This window comes from Triticum dicoccoides, chromosome 1B, assembly GCF_002162155.2.
Source record: "Triticum dicoccoides isolate Atlit2015 ecotype Zavitan chromosome 1B, WEW_v2.0, whole genome shotgun sequence".
Lineage (NCBI taxonomy): Eukaryota > Viridiplantae > Streptophyta > Magnoliopsida > Poales > Poaceae > Triticum > Triticum dicoccoides.
This window is the reverse complement of record NC_041381.1, coordinates 188,402,268-188,412,374: the sequence shown is the minus strand read 5'-3', so window position 1 is coordinate 188,412,374 and position 10,107 is coordinate 188,402,268. Positions and strand designations below refer to the sequence as shown.

Genomic DNA, 10,107 nt, shown 5'->3' with positions numbered 1-10,107 from the left:
CTAGATTGGATCTGGTGTTTCTAGAACTTGCGGCGGCTGGAATTGATTTTCGTCGACTCCCCTAGGGTTTTTGGAATATTGGGGTATTTATAGAGCAAAGAGGCGGTGCGGGAGGCCACCATGGTGGGCACAACCCACCAGGACGCGCCTAGGCCTCCAGGCGTGCCCTGGTGTCTTGTGCTCACCACGGGACGGCCCTATGGTACTTCCTTGGCCCACTGGATGTCTTCTGGTCCAAAATAAAATCCACAAAAAGTTTCACTGCGTTTGGACTCCGTTTGGTATTGATTTCCTGCGATGTAAAAAACATGCAGAAAACAACAACTAGCACTAGGCACTATGTCAATAGGTTAGTACCAAAAAATGATATAAAATGACTATAAAATGATTGTAAAATATCCAAGAATGATAATGTAATAGCATGGAACAATAAAAAATTATAGATACGTTGGAGATGTATCATCGTCGTCGTCTCGCCAACTATTGTTCTACAACTATCGCTACCGCTTAGTGATAAAGTAAAGCAATTACATGGCATTTACATTTCATACAATAAAGCGACAACCATAAAGTTCCTGCTAGTTGCCGATAACCTTTACAAAACATGATCATCTCATACAACAACGTATATCACATCATGTCTTGACCATATCACATCACAACATGCCCTGCAAAAACAAGTTAGACGTCCTCTGCTTTGTTGTTGCAAGTTTTACGTGTCTGCTACGGGCTTCTAGCAAGAATTGTTCTTACCTATGGCACAAGACCACAACGGTGATTTATCAAGTTTGTTGTTTTAACCTTCAATAAGGACCGGCCATAGTTAAATTCGATTCAACTAAACTTGGAGAAACAGACACCCGCCAACCACCTTTATGCAAAACTAGTTGCATGTCGGTCGATGGAACCGGTCTCATGAACGTGGTCATGTAAGGTTGGTCCGGGCCACTTCATCCAACAATACCGCCGAATCAAAATAAGACATTGGTGGTAAGCAGTATGACAATCACCGCCCACAACTCTTTGTGTTCTACTCGTGCATATCATCTACGCATAGACCTGGCTCGGATGTCGCTGTTGGGGAACGTAGCATGCAATTTCAAAAAAATTCCTACGCTCACGCAAGATCTATCTAGGAGATTCATATCAATGAGAGGGGGAGAGTGTATCCACATACCCTCGTAGATCGAAAGTGGAAGCATTTTCCAACGCGGTTGATGTAATCGAACTTCTTATTATTCTGACCGATCAAGTACCGAACGTATGGCACCTCCGAGTTCTGCACACGTTCAGCTCGATGATGTCCCTCGAACTCTTGATCCAGCAGAGTGTCAAGGAAGTAGAAGAGTTCCGTCATCACGACGGCGTGCTGACGGTGATGGTGAAGTTATCCACGCAGGGCTTTGCCTAAGCACTATGTGAATATGACCGGAGGCGTAAACTATGGAGGAGGGTGCCGCACACGGCTAACAATCGTTCGTGTGTGTTCTAGGCGCCCCCTCCCCACGTATATATAGGTGGGAGGGGGAGAGAGGCAGCCTAGGGCGCGCACAAGTAGGAGGAATCCAACTTGGGCCCCTAGTCCAATTCGGCCCCCCTTTCCTTTTACCGGAAGGGGGAAAAGAGGGAAGTGGGAAGGTGTAACGCCCCAGATTCGATACGCCAGGTGTATGCCAGTTATTCGTCGTCATTGCCATGTCATTTGCTTGCGTGTTGCATTTTATCATGTCATCATGTGCATCTCATTTTGCATACGTGTTCGTCTCATGCATCCGAGCATTTTCCCCGTTGTCCGTTTGCAATCCGGCACTCCTATGTCACCCGGCGCCCCCTTTTGCCTCCAAGTTTTGTTCCATTTGGAGGTCGTTTGATGCTCCAACGGTTAACCGGGTAGCCGCAAAGGCCTCTTTTGTGTGCGGCCCAACACCCCTACAAAGTGGCCCAATAACCCATCCAAACCCCCCTCCATTCTCTCGGTCGTTCGATCACGATCGCATGGCCAAAAACCGCTCCTCATTTGGACACTCCTAACTCCCTCTACCTATAAATATGCCCTCCACTTCCATTTTTCGCAGTTCAAACCCTAGTCCCGCTCCCCTCGCGCCGCCGGACATGTCCGCTCCCTCGCCGGACATGTCCACCGCCGCCAGCCACGTCGCCGGGCCAATCCCCGCGCGCCACCTCACCCCAGCGGCCGCTCCCAACCAACCGGAGCACGCCACGTCAGCTCCTCTGCCGCCAGCCAGCCGCCTCCACCGCGCCGGACCCGTGGGGCCCAGATCCGGTCCGCCCGGGCCCGTATCCCCGACGCCGCCGGGCCGAGCGCCCACTCCGCGCCCGAGCCTCCCGCTCCCCCGCTCGAGCTCACCCGAGGGGAGGAGTCCCTCGAGCAGCCCCGATCCAGGAGCTTGCCGCCAGCAGCCGCCGCTGGTGACTCTCCTCCTCGCCGTCGTCAAGCCCCGTGGAGGACCTCCCAGGCCGGCCCCGTGTCCCGCTCTCCTTCTCCCATCTGTTCTCTCTCTCCCTCATGCAACTCTCTCTCTCCCTGTGCCAGGAGCATCCATGGCTGCCCGGATCTCCACGCTCGTGCCGTTCCAAGCCTCCTCTCTATCAAAAATGGATTCATCGTGGCCAACTCCGTCGGAATCCGGCCGGGCCCCGCCAGATCGGGCCGTCCCCTCGCCTCCATGTCGCCAGAACTGCCGCTGCCATGGCCTGCTTCTTCCTCCAGCGACCTGGATCCCGTTTTCGCAGAGGTGATTTTTCTGCTAAGTCCTGAAATTCTTGCATTCTGGTGTCCCCTTTGACATGCCATATCTCCCTGTATACTGCTCCATTTTGAGTGCATGATATATCAAATTGTTCATCTGGATGTGCTCTACATTTTGTTCCATTGGGTCATGTTCATTTGAGATCATCTTGATGCCCTAATCATCGTTGCAAGAGTGCTATATGATGTTAACCTGCTGAAACTGTTATAACTTGTTATTTTATCTTTTTCGTTGCATTTTGTGTGTGCATCGTTTGAGCTTGATGTTTATATGAGTTTTGAGCTACATCATGCCATCTTTACAGTGGTGCAATCCCTGTATTTTTGTGAGTCTTTAATTGAGTGCATAAAGCTCGTGAAGTAGGGTACTTGTTGTTGCTGCTTTGCTAGACTGATTCTGTTATATTATGATGCTATGTTAACCTGCTGCTACAAGTCGTTCTATGCATAATCTGGAGATATTCACTAAGGATGTTTTGTTATACGTGTAATTCTCTATCCATCCATGCCCCTGGTTGCATTTATGGCCTGCTGTGGCTTGTTGTTATCATGCTCCAAAGTTGCTAAATAATGTTGCTGTCAGCCTATTAACATTAAGTTCAATGTTGTCATGATTGTTGTTAGTGATCCAAGCATGCTATGAACTTGATCTTGCCATGCTTAGCTTCATAAATATGTCATCTTACTGTTGGTCACATTTCCATGCCATATATTGCTCTGTGGTGAGTGGTACAAGCTCACCAACATGCCTACTTATTGTTGTTCCTGCCATGTCTGAATCTGTCATACCATTTGCCATGTTTGCATGGATGATACCATCTTTTTTGTTGATATTTAGAATTAGTTCAGTAAGGGAGTTTTGTTCTTTGCCTTTAGTATTAGCATGGCATGCCTTTGGTTTCCATGATAAGTTCCTGTAGCATGTTGTTTGATAGCTCTAAACATTGCAACCTGGTGTTATTTCTGTTATGTCTAAAACTATTATTATTTGCAATCTTGCCATGTCCTTTTGAGCATGTTATAGTGTTTTCTGGAGATAGCTCAATGTTCATGTTTTGTCATGCTTTACCTGTACATCATGCCCATGCCTTTTTTTCTTACGTTGAGGTGCTGTAGCATGTTGTTTTGATACTTGCAAGATGCCTAGTTGCTGTTTTGGACAGCTTGTCTTTTAAACTTGTATAGAGTATGTGTTGAACCGTTGCTCCGTTTTGAGTGTGCTCTATATGAAACTTGCTTGATTTTGCATGTAGTTTCATATTATTATGTTGCATCCTTGTTTTGAGGTGTTTGCTTGATGTTTGTATGCATTTTGCATCAATGCCATGTTTAACTTGTTTTGCTCATATTTTCTAAGCCGTAGCTCTGAACTAAATGAACTTTACATGTAACTTGACTAGAATTTCGTGTAGATCATATTGGTGCATATTAACTTGCTGTTTAACAACTTGAACATAAGGTTTATTCAGTGCTGGACCAATTTCTAAATTTGCATATGAGGACTTACCGGAATTGTTATATGTTGTTTCCGGCCTCATTTAAACTTGCCTTGATGTGTTGTTCTTGTTTGCATCATCTCTTGCCATGAGTAGTCTCATCTAGCTTTGTCATGCATCATGCTTGTTGTGCATCATGTCTTGTCTATGTGTGGTGTGTTTACCATGTTGTGTGCTTCTTCTCGATAGTTCCTGTTTCGTTGCGATCGTGAGGATTCGTTCGTCTATGCTTGGTTCGGCTTCATCCGTTCGTCTTCTTCATGGACTCGTTCTTCTTCCTTGCGGGATTTCAGGCAAGATGACCGTCACCTTGGATCTCATTACTATCATTGCTATGCTAGTTGCTTCGTTCTATCTCTTTGTCGTGCTACCTATCTCTTGCTTTACAAGCCTCCCAATTTGCCATGTCAGCCTCTAACCTTTTTCACCCTTCCTAGTAAACCATTGCTTGGCTATGTTACCGCTTTGCTCAGCCCCTCTTATAGCGTTGTTAGTTGCAGGTGAACTTGAAGATTGCTTCATGGTGGATAGGATTATGTTGGGATATCACAATATCTCTTATATTATTAATGCATCTATATACTTGGTAAAGGGTGGAAGGCTCGGCCTTATGCCTGGTGTTTTGTTCCACTCTTGCCGCCCTAGTTTCCGTCATATCGGTATTATGTTCCCGGATTTTACGTCCCTAACGCGGTTGAGTGATTTATGGGACCCCCTTGACAGTTCGCCTTGAATAAAACTCCTCCAGCAAGGCCCAACATTGGTTTTACCATTTGCCTACCACCTATACCTTTCCCTTGGGAGTAATTAACCCAAGGGTCATCTTTATTTTAGCCCCGCCGGGCCAGCGCTTCTCTAAGTGCTGGTCCGAACCGAGCAGCCTGCGGGGCCCCCTCGGGGAAACTCGAGGTCTGGTTTTACTCGTAGCTTGACTTATCTGGTGTTGCCCTGAGAACGAGATATGTGCAGCTCTTATCGGGATTGTCGGTGCATCGGGCGGCTTCGCTGGTCTTGTTTTACCATTATCGAAATGTCTTGTAAACCGGGATTCTGAGACTGATCGGGCCTTCCTGGGAGAAGGAATATCCTTCGTTGATCGCGAGAGCTTATCATGGGCTAAGTTGGGACACCCCTGCAGGGTATAAACTTTCGAAAGCCGTGCCCGCGGTTATGTGGCAGATGGGAATTTCTTAATATCCGGTTGTAGATAACTTGACACCTGATTCGAATTAAAACGCATCAACCGCGTGTGTAGCCATGATGGTCTCTTCTCGGTGGAGTCCAGGAAGTGAACACGGTTTTGGGTTATGTTTGACGTAAGTAGGAGTTCAGGATCACCTCTTGATCATTGCTAGCTTCACGACCGTTCCGTTGCTTATCTTCTCGCTCTTATTTGCGTATGTTAGCCACCATATCATGCTTAGTCGCTGCTGCAACCTCACCACTTTACCCATTCCTTTCCTATTAAGCTTTGCTAGTCTTGATACCCATGGTAATGGGATTGTTGAGTCCTTGTGTCTCACAGATTACTACAACAACCGTTGCAGGTACAGGTTATGCGATGATCATGACACGAGAGCGATGTTTGCCTGTTTTGGAGTTCTTCTTCTGCTTCTTCTTCGATCAGGGGATAGGTTCCAGGTCGGCAGCCTGGTCTAGCAGGGTGGATGTCGTTTGAGTTTCTGTTTGTGTTTCATCCGTAGTCGGATGGTTTCCTTATGTATGATGATGTTGTATTCATGTGGCATTGTATGCCTCTTGTATGTATCCCCACTATTATGTAATGTTGATGTCATGATATCCACCTTGCAAAAGCGTCTTCAAGATGCGCTTCTATCCTTGGTGGGACCTTTGAGTTCCTTCAGGATAGGGGCGCATCTTGGGCGTGACAAGTTGGTATCAGAGCCTCGACCGACCTTAGGAGCCCCCTTGATTGATCGTGTAGTTTGGCCGTTGTTAAGTCTAGAAGAAAACCGTTTTCGGAGTCTAGTTATATCGAAGAGTAGGAATTCTTTTTACTCCTCAGCCCCTTCGTCGCTCTGGTGAGGAATCTTGACGTAGGTGTTTTGAATTACTTCTCTTCCCCTTCAAATTTTCTTTAGGATCACGCAGTTGGTTTTTCGATCGTTGTTCCTCAGCTCTTTATATCCGGTGCATTTCTCGTCAAGACGATTCGACCCTCTTTGTTTTTGCAAGTTCAATCCTCAGTTGTTTTCTTTTCCCACCCGCCCACCCTTTTCCTTCTCGGAGCCGGAGTCCGTAATCGAGTATTCTTCCTACTCGCGCGAAGTCTTTGCTTTCTTTCCTCAATGATTAATGATTTCAACTGGTGTTTTCTCTTCAAGTTATTCATCGGTTTTCCCCTTCCAAGTTGCCTTTGTTTTTCCGCCCTCCCACCCTCTTCTTCCCAAAGTCCGAGTCTGTTTCGACCATCAATTTCATTCATGCGGAGTCTTTTCAGTCTTTCGTCAATTGTTTCAATCGGTGAATTCTCATTTTGTTCGACATTCTTCATCTCTTTTTCTTCTCCGGTGGATTCAATTCCAATTTTCGGTAGTGATTATATTCTTTTCCTCGCTCAAGTGCTTTCCCTGCTCATTCGTCTCTCGCTAGTTTATCCTTCTGGAGTGTTCAAGACATCTCAGGAGATTCGTCTGTGGTCGAGTTAATTCGAGGTTGTCACCTCATTCAAATATTTCAAGTGTTCCAGTGTATCATCTATCCGATCAACATCCCTTTCCAACTGTGTTTTTCTCTTCAGTGGGCCCTAACCCACAGGTCTTTTCCCAGGATCTTACCTGACTCTTCTAATTTCCCGGAGCTATTCTCAAATCATTTTGAAGTTTGACGTAAGTATGTTTTTCATGAGTCAGATCTTTTCCAAGATCAATTTTAAATCATTTTCATTGTTGGCTCAACCTCTTCGCTTTTCATTCTACCGGAGTATCTCAATAATTTTGGTGGTGTTTCTCGTCGTCATTTGAAGACCGAAGAAGAGTTTTTCCTCTAAATCTTGTCGGTTCTCTCGAAGTTTCGTGGTTCTAAATTCACGTTATCCTCTCAAATTATTCCGTTTGTCAGAGACTCTTTTCTTACCCATCCGAAGTATGTCAGGAGTTGTTTTTTTCATTTCTTTTCACCGGAGGCCATCATTCCAGAAGAATTCTTCATCCTCACATTTCAGCTACCGTTATTCAATTATCCCGGTGCTTCGTTCAAGTGTTTTTTTAATCAGCTCATGATCTCTTTATTCTTTTGCATCTAAATCCCCTTTAGCATATTTGTTCTGCTAATTCTTCCCGGTGATTCTTTCTCTTTCATCAGTCACGTGGGCCCGTCGACTCCCAGGCACGAAAAACACATTTAATTGTCCTCCAATCACCCGTCCAAAAACTACTCCAAACTCGAAAGGAAGAAAAGCACGCTAACTTTCACAAACAAGTGGCCCCACCCCGCAACCAACTAAATATTCTTCCTTCCCCTTCCCCTTATAAATACCGTCGGGCCCCTTGCCTTTTCCCCCGAAGAAGCAGACCACCATCACCTCATTCAATCAGCAGTCCTCATTTTCTCAGAGGGGGAAGGGAGGAAGCGGTTGCGTGTTCGCGGAGAAGCAGAGACCAAACCCTCTCCTCCCAGCGCGGGCGGCGAGGGAGGAGGGGCGCGCGGAGGACGAAGGCCGCCAGCCGCGTCGACTCGAGCCGCCGGCCAAGGTAATACCGCCTCCTCCGATCCCGAAACCCCACTCAATCCCGTCGCGTGCCGCCGATTCGGCGCGGGGAGTAGATTGATTGATTCGATCGGGGGTTTCCTGGCCGGGGACTCCGTTTCCGGCGGTTGATCGGCCACCGCAGGTGGGTTCTGGGGCTGCTGCGGGATAGAGGAGAGATTTGAGGTCGAATTTTGGGGGGGATTTGAGGCGGTGCTCTTTTAATTGGCGGGATGAGCGTGGTTTTAGGCGGTACGATTGGTTGATTCTGCTCCCGGACTGTGCTGAGCTCCTGGAATCGTGCGATTTAGGCTGGGAGTCAGGGTCGGTCTCCGTGAATGCGCAATGTCCCCCTCTTAATGTGCTGTAATCTCTCTGTCACAACTTGTTTGGTTCTGTACCATCGACTCGTTGATCTCATACAAGCTGGGAACTGTGATCACCTTTGGTTGGTACAGTTGATTTTGCATGATACTTGATTGAGCTCTCTCCTTGCTCTTGACCCTGTATTTTCACCATGGTACCTTTTATGACCTTTTGGGGAAACAGAACGCTGTCAAAGAACAATATCATGCTTCAGCTTCTGATTCTTGGCATGTGTTCCTTCACTACTTGACGTCAGGCCTTCAGTCTAACTTCTGGTTGGTTCAGTGATCCAATTAGAATTAGATCGAGCTTTTAAGATCGGGCTAGTTGTGCCAGGAAAAAACAAGCTCTGTAAACATGAATGCTCCTAATCCATTCCAACCTCACTACCCAGGCGGCCAGGCTTGTGTTGTCTCTTGTTTGTAACTCATAACTGGTTGATGTCAACACATGCTGTGCTGTGAATGGTCAATTGGTCATTACTCGCCCAATGGTTGCTTTACACAATCGCATTCCATCCATCTACTTGCTCGTGGTCGTCTCTTTGAACCATTGCATCTATTATATCCTTGGGTAGGTTGGCCATTATCCACTAAGAAGCATGGATACGGGGGCGGAGACACGGCGATACACATACGGGGAGTCCCCGCCGGGGACACGGGATACGGCATTTTCCAGAAATAGCCATTCGGACGAGTACATTATAAAATAAAATAAAAATATGTCATGTACTATACAGTTAAGACAAAATTAATGAGAAGTACTGCCCCAATCGGGGAATACAGAGGAAGAGGATACTAAGGATCTACGGCACGAGGACCAGGCTGCCCTTCACTCTCACCTACAAACAATTGGCTACCGGCGGTGGCGCTCCGAGATGCCATCCTACCTAACAGCAAGCAGCCAAGCAGCAATCATTCAACAGTAGCACAAGCATTCAAGGTCAAGCGAGCAGCAGCAACACAAGGATTCCAAGAGCAGCACAACATAGGTACTCCCTCCGTCCAAAAAGCTTGTCCCTCAAATGGATGTATCTAGCACTAACTTGGTGCTAGATACATCCATTTGAGGGACAAGCTTTTTCGTACGGAGGGAGTAGCAAGCAGCAGCAGATCAAGCATTCAAAGAGCAGCAGCAGCCAGCACCCAGCAGCAGCAGCTCAATGGAAGAAAATCAGAAAAAAGATGAAAAGGTTGGAGAGGCTGCTGTGATTTGGGAACTTGGGTTACCTGCCGTTGGGAGGAGAGGCTGCTGGAGCTGGGTGGCAGTCACTTGTAGGGTCCAGGCGTGACTGTGGCAGCAGCGAGTCCAGGAGGCGGCGGTGGCGGCCCATTCGCTGCTGCCTGCGAGGCTGTGGGCAGCTTGTTCTTTTGTGGAGAGCGTGCATGCGGCACCTGCAAAATAGGGTTTGGTATTGGTCTGTAGCTGTTTTTCGGCCGACCGTGTCCCCAATGTATCATGCACGTATCCCAGCCATGTCCCTGTATTTTTATTTTTTTTAATTTGCAAATTGTGGGATATTGTGGGATACGTGTATCCTGGCATATCCTCGTATCCTGCTGTGTCAGGACGGCCAATGGGCAAGTTTTGCCGTATCAATGCTGCTTAGATTACCCAGGTCCATTATTCAGTTGATGCTGCCAGATAGGATTGCTAGTTCAGTGGGGGAGCTATGTAGGCTCCTGGGGTGGCTGTGGCCCCCCCAACATTGATGCAACTTGTGAAGAAAAAAAAATTGTGAGGGCTTAGATGAGAGATTTTTTAGC

General features: G+C 47.1%; 1 protein-coding gene across 2 annotated transcripts in view; it reads left to right on the top strand.

The window, feature by feature from the left end:
* Positions 1-7,795: 7,795 nt before the first annotated feature.
* The window catches only part of LOC119327538 (probable E3 ubiquitin-protein ligase RHG1A), a 9,458-nt gene continuing 7,146 nt past the window's right edge, over positions 7,796-10,107 (top strand). For both annotated transcript variants that reach the window (XM_037600660.1, XM_037600648.1), the window contains exon 1: positions 7,796-7,979. The gene's annotated coding sequence lies outside the window, so the exon portion shown is untranslated. The remainder of the gene's footprint in view (positions 7,980-10,107) is intronic.